Raw genomic sequence first — 16,232 nt, forward strand, 5'->3', positions numbered from 1 at the left:
CTTCAGGCATCGTCGGAGTGAAGTTAGTCCCCAAAACTGGCTCTCATTGCACCTACCACACTCCCATAAAACAGATGCAACAAGGTCCAATGTGTGTGTCAGTGAGTTTACAGAACAACACAGCTCTTGCTAACAACCTCTCACTTCAGCATGTTCTGATCTTTCAAAGCGTGCTGTGTGCAGAGTTAACACTTACATCTACAACAGCTGCTGAGGACAAAGATTACCCATACACTTACTTACCCACCATGAGTAAGCATGTGAGACTGGTACACAAACCCCACACCCCCCTCACCCCCACCTTTGGAAATATGATTTAAGGGCACTGGTGTTAGAGAGGGTTAGGGTTAGTCTGTCAGGTCCTGTATACATTCTGTCATCGTTACCTCTGACAATAGGTCAAAGACGCAGGTCTTGAAGAGCTGCATTCTTATTTAGGTTGCCAATTTAAAATTATGAGATTTCATCTATTTTGCTTTACCTTTGCTACATTCTGATGCTCTTGTTCACAATGCCTACATGTTATGATGCAATCAGAATAAATGTAAAGCTTGCGACAGCAAAAACATACAACTCTGCAAAAATACCCCAGCTAACCGATACTGTCCCTGGCAAAAATTGATTACTTCTGAGAAACTTGAACCTTTTGAAAGATCTTGCCAATCCCATTCAAACAGTGCCCAATTTTAGATTTACGATTATATTTTCTTTCCAACAAATTTTGCTGCAGTGTATGGTTATAACATGACGTCATTCTATTAGCTCAACTAGAGGTTTAACTCCCCCATAGGAATACTGCCAAATACTTACTGCATAACCAGTAATCGTCTACTGCAGCTTCTCATTATCTTAAAACATAGTTTCACTGCACTGACATGCAACATTTTAGCCTTAATGCACAGTACCATGACCCCTATATACAGTATGATTCTTGACATAAAAGTATAACTTTAATGTACAATATTGTAATCCTGATAAACACTGGAATGTTCATTCTCCACACTCCAACCATCTACCTTCCCAGTTATCCAAATTTTCTTCGGGGCAAAGTGAAATTTAGGCAGGGAGAGAGAAAGAAAGAAACTCCTCCCAAAAAAATTCAGGGAAGTCAAGCCAGCCAGACAAGAAAATAGAGGCTTAGGGGAGTTAAAAAGGCAAACTTTGGACAGATGCCAGGAACATTTTCTACATACCAGCATAGAGCTCCAATCCTCACTGCACAGAGCAAACAGGTGGCAGTGCTTTTCCATAATACTTTTAAAAAAACAAGACAATGGCCCAGATTTGGGGGTAATAACAAAGGTGAAGTTATCACCCATCACCTTTACAACAGAGAAAGCCAGACAGCAACGTCTGCGAACTGCACACCATAGTTAAACATGAAAGTCCTAGAGCTGCTAACCACTTTGTCCTGCTCCTCCACAGGCTTCACAACACTGATACCTCACCAATAGACTGAGCATTAAAACACAGTAAAGGCATGACATTACAATACCTGGTCACTAATTACCCACTAAAAATGTCCAAAAAAGTTATGGGTGTGTCCATGCAAGTGATTTTTTAACAACATTAAATGTCAATTACCGTCAAACAACCTCTCTGGCGCTGAAAATGAATTAATTCCTTCAGTCTGTAATTAAAAATATATTAATCATTTTTCTTTACTTTTATTTTTGTCTATCTCTCAATCCCATCTATTTTTCCATCTCTATTTCATTTTCTGACCAATATTTACATTGAATTAAATATTGTAACTTCTGTGGCTCATTGAGGATTTTTTAATCTGATTGGTTGAGAAGACATGCTGTTGCTCACCCTACCAACACAAGTCCTAGATCCACTGAAGGGGAGCTGCACTGGATCAGACACCTGATGGCAGCAAGTTGTTGTGCAAAATTCCACAAAAGGTTTGGGGACAGCTTTAAGCATAATGAACGATAATGAGCATTTCTTTGCTGTTAACTGCAAAATCAGGACATTATCTACACAAAATGCACTGAATTCTTCCGACTACAAGTGGAAGGTAAGGATCAGTAATGCTGCCAAAATCTCAGGACCAGCTTTGGGCTTTCTGGATTCAGGACCAGCTTTGGGCTTTCTGGATATCACCTATCAACAATTCTAGCACAGAATAACCTTTGCTTTGTTGTAGTTCCTTTTTAAGACGCCTTCTGTGTACCTGTCATGATACCAAATGCTAACTACATATATACACACACATATATTTTATAGTCTGTGAGGGAATGGCCCAGAATCGGTGGGAAAATAACTTAAGTTAATGGTGCACATCTTTATTAGTGTGTAAATCGCCAGTGGTTTGTAGCAGGCAAGATATACCGAGAGTTGCAGAACACCACAAGTTTCAGCTCATGGAAAAAGCATCGCCCCTTCAAACTCCTCACACGTTTCAAAATATTGCTGCATTTGTACATTAATTGCCAATTAAGCTCGACACAGAAAGTTAAGGCTGGTACTATACAGTGTTTGAGCCCTATTAATGAAGAGATTCCCGTTCCTGCAATGCCAATCAACTACTCCAGCCCAGAAAGAGAACAATTATAACCATTGACTCTCATTCTTAGAGTTAGCAAACTCAAGCTCTTCAAAATTTTAAATTCCCTTTCCCGATTTTCAAAATTTAAAATATATTCTTCTTTTTGTCTCATTTTCCACTTTTAATTACCCTTTCTTTGTATCTTTTTATTTCTCTTTCTGTACCTGATTTGACTCTTTGACCCTCTCTCCTCCTCCATCAGCCCTCCGTTTCTTACCCAATCAGATTTAAGGATTGAGAATGGAGATAGACTGTTGGTCCCACTGAGACCCAAGGTGCCCCCATTGCCCTCACAGCACCATGGTCATTGTTCCCACTAGGCTACACACACAGCAGCATGGTCATTGTTCCCACTAGGCTACACACACAGCACCATGGTCATTCTTCCCACTAGGCTACACACACAGCAGCCTGGTCATTGTTCCCACTAGGCTACACACACAGCACCATGGTCATTGTTCCCACTAGGCTACACACACAGCAGCCTGGTCATTGTTCCCTCTAGGCTACACACACAGCACCATGGTCATTGTTCCCACTAGGCTACACACACAGCACCATGGTCATTGTTCCCACTAGGCTACACACACAGCACCATGGTCATTGTTCCCACTAGGCTACACACACAGCACCATGGTCATTGTTCCCACTAGGCTACACGCACAGCACCATGGTCATTGTTCCCACTAGGCTACACACACAGCAGCCTGGTCATTGTTCCCACTAGGCTACACACACAGCACCATGGTCATTGTTCCCACTAGGCTACACACACTGCACCATGGTCATTGTTCCCACTAGGCTACACACACAGCAGCCTGGTCATTCTTCCCACTAGGCTACACACACAGCACCATGGTCATTGTTCCCTCTAGGCTACACACAGCAGCATGGTCATTGTTCCCACAGGCTACACACACAGCACCATGGCCATTGTTCCCACTAGGCTACACACACAGCAGCCTGGTCATTGTTCCCACTAGGCTACACACACAGCAGCCTGGTCATTGTTCCCACTAGGCTACACACACAGCACCATGGTCATTGTTCCCACTAGGCTACACACACAGCACCATGGTCATTGTTCCCACTAGGCTACACACACAGCACCATGGTCATTGTTCCCACTAGGCTACACACACAGCACCATGGTCATTGTTCCCACTAGGCTACACACACAGCACCATGGTCATTGTTCCCACTAGGCTATACACACAGCACCATGGTCATTGTTCCCACTAGGCTATACACACAGCACCATGGTCATTGTTCCCACTAGGCTACACACACAGCACCATGGTCATTGTTCCCACTAGGCTACACACACAGCAGCCTGGTCATTGTTCCCACTAGGCTACACACACAGCACCATGGTCATTGTTCCCACTAGGCTACACACACAGCACCATGGTCATTGTTCCCACTAGGCTACACGCACAGCACCATGGTCATTGTTCCCACTAGGCTACACGCACAGCACCATGGTCATTGTTCCCACTAGGCTACACACACAGCACCATGGTCATTCTTCCCACTAGGCTACACGCACAGCACCATGGTCATTGTTCCCACGAGGCTACACGCACAGCACCATGGTCATTGTTCCCACGAGGCTACACGCACAGCACCATGGTCATTGTTCCCACGAGGCTACACGCACAGCACCATGGTCATTGTTCCCACTAGGCTACACACACAGCACCATGGTCATTGTTCCCACTAGGCTACACGCACAGCACCATGGTCATTGTTCCCACGAGGCTACACGCACAGCACCATGGTCATTGTTCCCACTAGGCTACACGCACAGCACCATGGTCATTGTTCCCACTAGGCTACACGCACAGCACCATGGTCATTGTTCCCACGAGGCTACACGCACAGCACCATGGTCATTGTTCCCTCTAGGCTACACACACAGCACCATGGTCATTGTTCCCACTAGGCTACACGCACAGCACCATGGTCATTGTTCCCACTAGGCTACACACACAGCACCATGGTCATTGTTCCCACTAGGCTACACGCACAGCACCATGGTCATTGTTCCCACGAGGCTACACGCACAGCACCATGGTCATTGTTCCCACTAGGCTACATGCACAGCACCATGGTCATTGTTCCCACTAGGCTACACGCACAGCACCATGGTCATTGTTCCCACGAGGCTACACGCACAGCACCATGGTCATTGTTCCCACTAGGCTACACACACAGCACCATGGTCATTGTTCCCACTAGGCTACACACACAGCACCATGGTCATTGTTCCCTCTAGGCTACACACACAGCAGCCTGGTCATTGTTCCCACTAGGCTACACACACTGCACCATGGTCATTGTTCCCACTAGGCTACACACACAGCACCATGGTCATTGTTCCCACTAGGCTACACACACAGCAGCCTGGTCATTGTTCCCACTAGGCTACACACACAGCAGCCTGGTCATTGTTCCCACTAGGCTACACACACAGCACCATGGTCATTGTTCCCACTAGGCTACACACACAGCACCATGGTCATTGTTCCCACTAGGCTACACACACAGCAGCCTGGTCATTGTTCCCACTAGGCTACACACACAGCACCATGGTCATTGTTCCCACTAGGCTACACACACAGCACCATGGTCATTGTTCCCACTAGGCTACACACACAGCAGCATGGTCATTGTTCCCACTAGGCTACACACACAGCACCATGGTCATTGTTCCCACTAGGCTACACACACAGCACCATGGTCATTCTTCCCACTAGGCTACACACACAGCACCATGGTCATTGTTCCCACTAGGCTACACACACAGCAGCCTGGTCATTGTTCCCACTAGGCTACACACACTGCACCATGGTCATTGTTCCCACTAGGCTACACACACAGCACCATGGTCATTGTTCCCACTAGGCTACACACACAGCAGCCTGGTCATTGTTCCCACTAGGCTACACGCACAGCACCATGGTCATTGTTCCCACTAGGCTACACACACAGCAGCCTGGTCATTGTTCCCACTAGGCTACACACACAGCACCATGGTCATTGTTCCCACTAGGCTACACACACAGCACCATGGTCATTGTTCCCACTAGGCTACACACACAGCAGCCTGGTCATTGTTCCCACTAGGCTACACACACAGCACCATGGTCATTGTTCCCACTAGGCTACACACACAGCACCATGGTCATTGTTCCCACTAGGCTACACACACAGCAGCATGGTCATTGTTCCCACTAGGCTACACACACAGCACCATGGTCATTGTTCCCACTAGGCTACACACACAGCACCATGGTCATTGTTCCCACTAGGCTACACACACAGCAGCCTGGTCATTGTTCCCACTAGGCTACACACACAGCACCATGGTCATTGTTCCCACTAGGCTACACACACAGCACCATGGTCATTGTTCCCACTAGGCTACACACACAGCAGCATGGTCATTGTTCCCACTAGGCTACACACACAGCACCATGGTCATTGTTCCCACTAGGCTACACACACAGCACCATGGTCATTCTTCCCACTAGGCTACACACACAGCACCATGGTCATTGTTCCCACTAGGCTACACACACAGCAGCCTGGTCATTGTTCCCACTAGGCTACACGCACAGCACCATGGTCATTGTTCCCACTAGGCTACACACACAGCAGCCTGGTCATTGTTCCCACTAGGCTACACACACAGCACCATGGTCATTCTTCCCACTAGGCTACACACACAGCAGCATGGTCATTGTTCCCACTAGACTACACGCACAGCACCATGGTCATTGTTCCCTCTAGGCTACACACACAGCACCATGGTCATTCTTCCCACTAGGCTACACACACAGCACCATGGTCATTGTTCCCACTAGGCTACACACACAGCACCATGGTCATTGTTCCCACTAGGCTACACACACAGCAGCCTGGTCATTGTTCCCTCTAGGCTACACACACAGCAGCATGGTCATTGTTCCCACTAGGCTACACACACAGCACCATGGTCATTGTTCCCACTAGGCTACACACACAGCACCATGGTCATTGTTCCCACTAGGCTACACACACAGCACCATGGCCATTGTTCCCACTAGGCTACACACACAGCACCATGGTCATTGTTCCCACTAGGCTACACACACAGCAGCCTGGTCATTCTTCCCACTAGGCTACACACACAGCAGCCTGGTCATTGTTCCCACTAGGCTACACACACAGCACCATGGTCATTGTTCCCACTAGGCTACACACACAGCAGCCTGGAAGATGCTGCATGGCCTTGTGCAAAATATCACGCATTCACATCTGCCCAGATAAAAATTTAAAAGGTACCACATGTATTGAAGAAACTGGCCTGGCACAACAGAATTTGACAGACATCAGCCTAACCATGGTGCACTTCCAACAATTTGCAGCACATAAATGTTGATTTGAAGGTCGAGGGGCAAAATTGAACTATAAGAAAATAAGATAAATGACCAGGTGTAGCTCGTTGCACCTGTTCCACTATTCAATACTATCATTGCTGATCTTTGGCTTGAACTCCACATTCCTGCCCACTCCCTATATCCCCTGAATCCCCGAGAGACCAAATATCTGTCTATCTCAGCCTTAAACATATTCAAAGATGAAGCAGCTACAACTCTGAGGTAGACAATTCCAAAAGACACTCAACCATTTGAGTGAACAAATTTCTCCTCATCTCAGTCCTAAATGATCGGTCCCTCATCCTGAGACTGTGCCTCTGTGTTCTCGGTTTCCCAGGCACGGGAAACCACTTCTCAGTAAGCTTGAATGTTTCAATGAGATCACCTCTCATTCTTCTAAACACAAAAGAATATAGATCTAATTTACTCAGCCTGTCATCCCAGGCACCCAATCTAGTGAACTTTTGCTGCATCCCCTCCAAAACAAGTCTATCCTTCTTTCAGGAAGACCATGGAGTCCAAAACTGCATACAGTGCTTCAGGTATGTTCTTATCGAAGCCCTGTACAATTGTAGCAAGACGTCCTTGTCAATATTTAAAATTGCGATATCTCTTTAAGATTCCCCACACCTGCACCCCCTCTCCCACCTTACACACACACACACACACACACACACACACACCCCCCACAAGGAAAACCAAAAACAAATCTTATCAAGTGTTGCTAATAGCCTGAAGATCTGATGACAAAGGAGGGCAGAAGGGAGTGCTAGGATTTCTCAGCAATTATTTTTGTGCACACCTGTCTTCTAACCTCTTAACACCTAGATTGACTTTACAGCCTCAGGATGGAGCTACAGCAGGACAGTGCCTCAAGGATTGCCCTCCTCCTCTACAGGGAGGATTCCTTCATTTTAAAGGACCTTTAAGGATATCACAGGGTCAGTGCAGTGACAGCAACAAAAAAGCAACTTACCTACCTCCAATTGTTATGATCAATGTAGCTGGTAAAGCGGAGTTATTTAAAAATCCCAGAGAGAAACTTTAAACAACTGTCATAACCGATAATTTTAAGTGTTATGTTTGAGATGTGACTCTAAACTCAGGAATCAGACCACCAGTTCTCGAGGTTTTGTATTAAAGTAATTGGAACATTTTATTAAATTACACAGGTTAACATGGCTACAAATTACTACTAACATAACTTTTAACAAATTCCCAAACTAATCTCCATTAAGGCAACAGCAACTCATAGACTTAACCAAACACCAGGCAAAGCGAATTCAAAATGGGGTTCCTTTCACTGTGGAGCCAGTTGGAGGCTTGCAGCTGCCTTTTGATCTTACATTGCCTCTGCCTGCACACCCAAAAACTACTGAAGTTATACTTATCACCACTGATTGAATTCAAATTCTCATTGTCTCACCAGTCTCTTTGAACTTTACCTTTTAACAATGAAACTCCATTCATTGTACCAATTTTATTAGTAATATAAACATTTTGCTTGTTAGCTGTTAGAAAAGCGTCAAGTTTTCGCCCCACTTCTTGAATGCTCTATTCAAAAAATGCAAATGCACACTACCTCTCTGTTTCCATCTCAAACTAGTACATCAAAGCACCCAGACTAGCTGGTTTAAAAGGAGCAGAGCTAATAAAGAAGCTGAACTTTAATAAATTTTCAACAAAAATAAATTTATATAAAAAAATATCAGTACCAATAAGATTTCCATTCCTTGGGACCTCAGAAGTAAAATTCCTTTTTCAAAAAATACGCAAGGATCACAGTGGTTGGCCCAGTTTCTTCAGCCAAATTATAAATTCATATGTATCCCACTTTTTATTTAGAGCATAACTAATAAAGAAACTCAAATATATAATGCAATTTCAACAAAAGGAATTTTTAAAAGCAAATCATAACTTTACTACTTGTGTCTATAAGACACTGAGGTGATCTCCTGACTTATGCTCAATCACCCACATTCCACTTCATGCATCATGTTCTTGTCCAGCCAAGAACCGTTTGCATGCAGCATTAAGATACATTGCAGTAACATTCAGTAGTTACAACCTATTCTAATATGTGAGTCACTCTTTGCACAAAAAAAAATCAAGTTAGCCAATAACTCAAGTTAGTCAAAGCAATTAAAAAGTGAAAAAGGAATTCATATCATCCAATAACTTGAATTGAGTTTGAGAAACACGGACCATACCTAAGAGTTCCGTTGATCAGCGCAGTGTGTTTTGTAAATGCTCAGGATTTGGTTCGGAACTTTAAATGAAGCTTTCCATGAGTTTAAATTTCCGGCACATCTCACCAATATCTTCTGCCCTACAGTTCATCATTTTGTAGTTGCAATAAACTTGCAAAGTAAATTAATTATAAACTGAATCGAATTATTGCTCCCCAATACACAATGCCACAAACCATCGTACATGTAATCATGTAAATGGTGAGTATGAATGTGCAGGAAGTGATCTCTTGGCAACACGGATCATTTTTCATGACTACACATAGATTTTTTTTCAAAAAAATATTTTGGATAAAGAATTATGACCAGATTATATCCTGAAGTCATCCTATATATGGTAGTTACCTTATGCATTGCACCTGATAACTTGGAAACTCGGGCATGAAAAGGTTATTAGGGTAGCTCACTCACAAATGTAACTTATGGGTCTTCGTTGTGCATCTTCCACTTAGCAATGCTGTGATATAGTTAGTGAAATAACACTCACCAGTGATCTAAAGCCCTATTTCTGCACTAAACCTGCCACGTGGTACACTTTTAACTTGTTGTATCCAACTTTGATAGCTATTTCCTCTGTACAGCAAACAACTAAGCTTAATGACAGGTCGATTTATTTGGCAAGTCATGAAGCGAAATAATCACAACTTACTTTAAGGTCAAATCGGCCCTTCTGAATTTTACACAATACCTGTCAGGGAAATTTCTAAGATGACCATTTGCTTAGTAGCTGAGATATTAAAAGGTCCATCAATCGTATACTGGACTTCTTTAAAACTAACAGAGAAGCACAAGGTTATTTTTTTAAATTCTTCCACTTGTTGTATGACCACAATGAACAATGTATTGTCCAGTTTCTCCCCTTCTGCAAATGGCCAGCACCACTAACGTGCTTTGTAATGAAATAAACTGGAACACAAAATTCAGAGTAAGGTGACTGAATAAGGCACTGGTAGCAGATAGTATTTACACTGCTCCAGGAAACACAAACAACTAGCCTGACCCAGGACAATGCAAGTCAATATAACTTGCATGGATACAAAGCATTCAAGGATAGGGAGTAATGGGAAGGTGAGTGGTTCCCTTATACAGCTAGAATGTTAAAAGTCATACTAGTACAGCAGAGAAAAAAAACATGACAACGTTCCACAAAAACGGGTCAGGACAACAAGATAAAAGCAAAAAACTGCGGATGCTGGAAATCCAAAACAAAAATAAAAATACCTGGAAAAACTCAGCAGGTCTGGCAGCATCTGCGGAGAAGAACACAGTTAACGTTTCGAGTCCGTATGACTCTTCAACAGAACTAAGGAAAAATAGAAAAGAGGTGAAATATAAGCTGGTTTAAGGGGGGGGTGGGACAAGTAGAGCTGGATAGAGGGCCAGTGATAGGTGGAGATAACCAAAAGATGTCACAGGCAAAAGGACAAAGAGATGTTGAAGCTATTGATATTATCTAAGGAATGTGATAATAAAGGTACAGATAGCCCTAGTGGGGGTGGGGTGGGGGGAAGGGATCAAAACAGGCTAAAAGGCAAAGATAAAACAATGGATGGAAATACATTTAAAAATAATGGAAATAGGTGGGAAAAGAAATATATATATAAATTATTGGAAAAAAGGGGGATCAGAAAGGGGGTGGGGATGGAGGAGAGAGCTCATGATCTAAAATTGTTGAACTCAATATTCAGTCCGGAAGGCTGTAAAGTGCCTAGTCGGAAGATGAGGTGCTGTTCCTCCAGTTTGCGTTTATGGGGTATGTGGAACATTCCTTGTTCCAGTCCTACTCTGGCACCCTCCCACAACTCTTTCTCCAGTACATCGATGATTGCTTCGGGGCTGCTTCATGCTCTCATCTGGACCTGGAAAAATTTATTAATTTTGCTTCCAATTTCCACCCCTCCATCATTTTCACATGGTCCATCTCTAACACTTCCCTTCCCTTCCTTGACCTCTCTGTCTCAATTTCTGGTGATAGACTGTCCACCAATATTCATTACAAGCCTACCAACTCCCACAGCTACCTCGACTACAGCTCCTCACACCCCGCTTCCTGTAAGGACTCCATCCCATTCTCTCAGTTCCTTCACCTCCGTCGCATCTGTTCCAATGATGCCACTTTCAAAAACAGCTCCTCTGACATGTCTTCCTTCTTCCTTAACCGAGGTTTTCCACCCACAGTGGTTGACAGGGCCCTCAACCGTGTCCAGCCCATCTCCCGCGCATCCGCCCTCACACCTTCTAGAACCATGATAGGGTCCCCCTTGTCCTCACTTATCACCCCACCAGCCTCCGCATTCAAAGGATCATCCTCCGCCATTTCCACCAACGCCAGCATGATGCCACCACCAAACACATCTTACCTTCACCCACCCCGGCAGCATTCCGCAGGGATCGTTCCCTCCGGGACACCCTGGTCCACTCCTCCATCACCCCCTACACCTCAACCCCCTCCCACGGCACCTTCCCATGCAACCGCAGAAGGTGCAACACCTGCCCTTTTACTTCCCCTCTCCTCACCGTCCAAGGGCCCAAACACTCCTTTCAAGTGAAGCAGCATTTCACTTGCATTTCCCTCAATTTAGTCTACTGCATTCGATGCTCCCAATGCGGTTTTCTCTACATTGGAGAGACCAAACGCAGACTGGGTGACTGCTTTGCAGAACACCTTCGGTCTGTCCGCAAGCATGACCCAGACCTCCCTGTCGCTTGCCATTTCAACACTCCACCCTGCTCTCATGCCCACATATCTGTCCTTGGCCTGCTGCATTGCTCCAGTGAAGCTCAACGCAAACTGGAGGAACAGCACCTCATCTTCCAACTAGGCACTTTACAGCCGACTGGACTGAATATTGAGTTCAACAATTTTAGTTCATGAGATCTCTCCTCCATCCCCACACCCTTTCCGATCCCCCTTTTTTCCAATAATTTATATATATTTTTCTTTTCCCACCTTTTTCCATTATTTTTAAATGTATTTCCATCCATTGTTTTATCTTTGCCTTTTAGCCTATTTCGATCCCTTCCCCCCACCCCACCCCCAATAGGGCTATCTGTACCTTTATTATCACATTCCTTAGATAATATCACCAGCTTCAGCACCTCTTTGTCCTTTTGTCTATGACATGTTTTGGTTATCTCCACCTATCACTGGCCCTCTATCCAGCACTACTTGTCCCACTCGCCCTTAAACCAGCTTATATTTCACCTCTTTTCTATTTTTCCTTAGTTCTGTTGAAAAGTCATACGGACTCGAAACGTTAATTGTGCTCCTCTCCGCAGATGCTGTCAGATCGGCTGAGTTTTTCCAGGTATTTTTATTTTTGTTTGGGTCAAAACAACAGTTGGCTTTACAAAAAAATTGTCAGATCAAAATAAGGAAAAAGACCTATCCTCCTATAACAATATTCAATGAGTGAGCAACACGTAAACAATAGAAATGATGGGCAAATCAACTCGCCCAACACAAGCCAGGAACAACTGCATCGACTGGTCCAACAGAAGCCGAGAACGATCGCATCGACTGGTCCAACACAAGCCGAGAACGATCGCATCGACTGGTCCAACACAAGCCGAGAACGATCGCATCGACTGGTCCAACACAAGCCGAGAACGATCGCATCGACTGGTCCAACACAAGCCGAGAACGATCGCATCGACTGGTCCAACACAAGCCGAGAACGATCGCATCGACTGGTCCAACACAAGCCGAGAACGATCGCATCGACTGGTCCAACACAAGCCGAGAACGATCGCATCGACTGGTCCAACACAAGCCGAGAACGATCGCATCGACTGGTCCAACACAAGCCGAGAACGATCGCATCGACTGGTCCAACACAAGCCGAGAACGATCGCATCGACTGGTCCAACACAAGCCGAGAACGATCGCATCGACTGGTCCAACACAAGCCGAGAACGATCGCATCGACTGGTCCAACACAAGCCGAGAACGATCGCATCGACTGGTCCAACACAAGCCGAGAACGATCGCATCGACTGGTCCAACACAAGCCGAGAACGATCGCATCGACTGGTCCAACACAAGCCGAGAACGATCGCATCGACTGGTCCAACACAAGCCGAGAACGATCGCATCGACTGGTCCAACACAAGCCGAGAACGATCGCATCGACTGGTCCAACACAAGCCGAGAACGATCGCATCGACTGGTCCAACACAAGCCGAGAACGATCGCATCGACTGGTCCAACACAAGCCGAGAACGATCGCATCGACTGGTCCAACACAAGCCGAGAACGATCGCATCGACTGGTCCAACACAAGCCGAGAACGATCGCATCGACTGGTCCAACACAAGCCGAGAACGATCGCATCGACTGGTCCAACACAAGCCGAGAACGATCGCATCGACTGGTCCAACACAAGCCGAGAACGATCGCATCGACTGGTCCAACACAAGCCGAGAACGATCGCATCGACTGGTCCAACACAAGCCGAGAACGATCGCATCGACTGGTCCAACACAAGCCGAGAACGATCGCATCGACTGGTCCAACACAAGCCGAGAACGATCGCATCGACTGGTCCAACACAAGCCGAGAACGATCGCATCGACTGGTCCAACACAAGCCGAGAACGATCGCATCAACTGGTCCAACACAAGCCAGGAATGACTGCATCAACTGGTCCAACACAAGCCAGGAATGACTGCATCAACTGGTCCAACACAAGCCAGGAATGACTGCATCAACTGGTCCAACACAAGCCAGAATGACTGCATCAACTGGTCCAACACAAGCCAGAATGACTGCATCAACTGGTCCAACACAAGCCAGAATGACTGCATCAACTGGTCCAACACAAGCCAGAATGACTGCATCAACTGGTCCAACACAATCCAGAATGACTGCATCAACTGGTCCAACACAAGCCAGAATGACTGCATCAACTGGTCCAACACAATCCAGAATGACTGCATCAACTGGTCCAACACAATCCAGAATGACTGCATCAACTGGTCCAACACAATCCAGAATGACTGCATCAACTGGTCCAACACAATCCAGAATGACTGCATCAACTCGTCCAACATAATCCAGAATGACTGCATCAACTGGTCCAACACAAGCTGGGAATGCCTTTCATTGCAGTGCATGGCTGCATCAAGTTGTCCGCAAGAAACAACATTCTTTTGGACTTTGTTCAGATTTGGATTGGTGGTAACGTAGGATCCATGAGGCCAACATAACAACACAGATCGCGGGGGGGGGGGGGGGGGGCGGGGCACCACTGAAGAACATATCTTTCAAGGATTACTGTGTTTCAAACAATTTATGCAGAAAAAGTACATACTTAAGTGCAGCAAAAGCAAGTAAAATTGTTCCAAAACAGATCAACTGGAAAAAAGCTCGATTCAAACAAAGAGCGTACAGAATCCTTCCCTTCATAGACCGCCTCCTTCACTATTTTGACCGTTAAAACTGCATTGAGGAGATTCCTACTCGGGTGAACTATTATTGCTGGAGAAAAAAGCCACAAAACACGGAGAGTCGTTTCATTTGGGCTCATTTCCATGCGGGTTGCCAAGGTTCTTGCTTCCCACACCTTCCGCGCGTTACTGGCCTTAATGCAATGCAGGTTCCCCCACTTGGAGGAATGTTATCCCCACACTTTACTCCCTGAGGCAGGGGAATAATTATTCAGGCCCTGGGGCACGTCTTGCTGAAGGGGCTGTTGCCAGCCTGTTTAAGGTTAAAATTTAGCGCGCTGCTGTTTGCACGTTTCCTCTCCTAGCACACATGGAGTTAACGCAGCCCATCTGCATTTGAAACACAAGATGCACAGATACTGCTGCACAATCTGACGGCTACTTGTCCAGTTTAGGCTATAACTTCTCTACACAGTGCATGGGATTTAATTGTTTACACGCAGGGTGTTAATTTCCCTTATCCGAAATTGCTGGATCATTGTAACTGATACCCAGTTTAGAGCAAGAACTCGGAGCGCTTTGCAGTGAACGAGATATGACCCAGACACTAACTTATCACAAACACTTCCAGTTGTGCCCGTCCTCTTCGTCATTTGCTTTGCACCATATTTTCCTCCTTTTTCTGCATTAAAGGCTCATGTGTCCGGAGTGAATCCTCGCTTTAACCCAGGAAATAACGTGAAATTGCAGCTTTATATTCAGTGCATGTAAAACCTAGAAGTTCATTCAGCCGCAAAAAAACGTGGGACTCACCCGCTCAGTTCCTGTTAAGCAGCCACTGGCCAAGGGGAAGGGGAACCCGGAAGCGATCGGTTCAGTCAGTCAGACAGACACGTGTTTGACCAGCTAAGAGGAGGGAGCTGAGATTGAGACAGAGAGCTGCTCTAACCTCCTGTACTGCCTGGTAATGGAGAGACGGAGAGCTGCTCTAACCTCCTGTACTGCCTGGTAATGGAGAGACGGAGAGCTGCTCTAACCTCCTGTACTGTCTGGTAATGGAGAGACGGAGAGCTGCTCTAACCTCCTGTACTGCCTGGTAATGGAGAGACGGAGAGCTGCTCTAACCTCCTGTACTGTCTGGTAATGGAGAGACGGAGAGCTGCTCTAACCTCCTGTACTGCCTGGTAATGGAGAGACGGAGAGCTGCCCTAACCTACTGTACTGCCTGAGATCGATAGATTTTTAGGCACTTTGGAATTCAAAGGATATGGGACAGGACATGACAATGGAGTTGATGTAGAAGTTCAATCATTATCTTATTTAATGGTGGGCCATATAGCCTACTCCCCTAATATCTTATGTTCTTAAAGAAAATCATGTAATATTACAGCACTGAAAGAGGTTATTTGGCCCATTGTGTTTGTGTTGGCTCCATGGAAGAACTATCCAATTAGTCCCACTCCCAGCTCTTCCTCCATAGCCCTGCATTTTTTCTTCCATTTCTGGTATATTCAACTCATTTTTTGCGTTGAGATTAATGTGTGATTAACATTGCCAACTTATTTTGGCAATCAGACAGCAACTTCCAGAGCATGCAAATGCATAGTTAAATGTGGA

The 16,232-nt window shown here is 45.5% G+C and overlaps 1 protein-coding gene across 2 annotated transcripts in view; it reads right to left on the bottom strand.

Moving 5' to 3' along the window:
• The window catches only part of pot1 (protection of telomeres 1 homolog), a 334,309-nt gene extending 318,829 nt beyond the window's left edge, over window positions 1-15,480 (bottom strand). Inside the window, exon 1 of one of the 2 annotated variants that reach the window (XM_078568389.1) lies at window positions 15,429-15,480. The gene's annotated coding sequence lies outside the window, so the exon portion shown is untranslated. Of the gene's footprint in view, window positions 1-15,227; window positions 15,408-15,428 lie in introns of those variants that run through there. The other variant, XM_078568390.1, reaches the window with a different exon arrangement.
• Between the last annotated feature and the right edge of the window lie 752 nt (window positions 15,481-16,232).

The sequence above is a fragment of the Cetorhinus maximus genome, chromosome 22 (genome assembly GCF_964194155.1).
Source record: "Cetorhinus maximus chromosome 22, sCetMax3.hap1.1, whole genome shotgun sequence".
Lineage (NCBI taxonomy): Eukaryota > Metazoa > Chordata > Chondrichthyes > Lamniformes > Cetorhinidae > Cetorhinus > Cetorhinus maximus.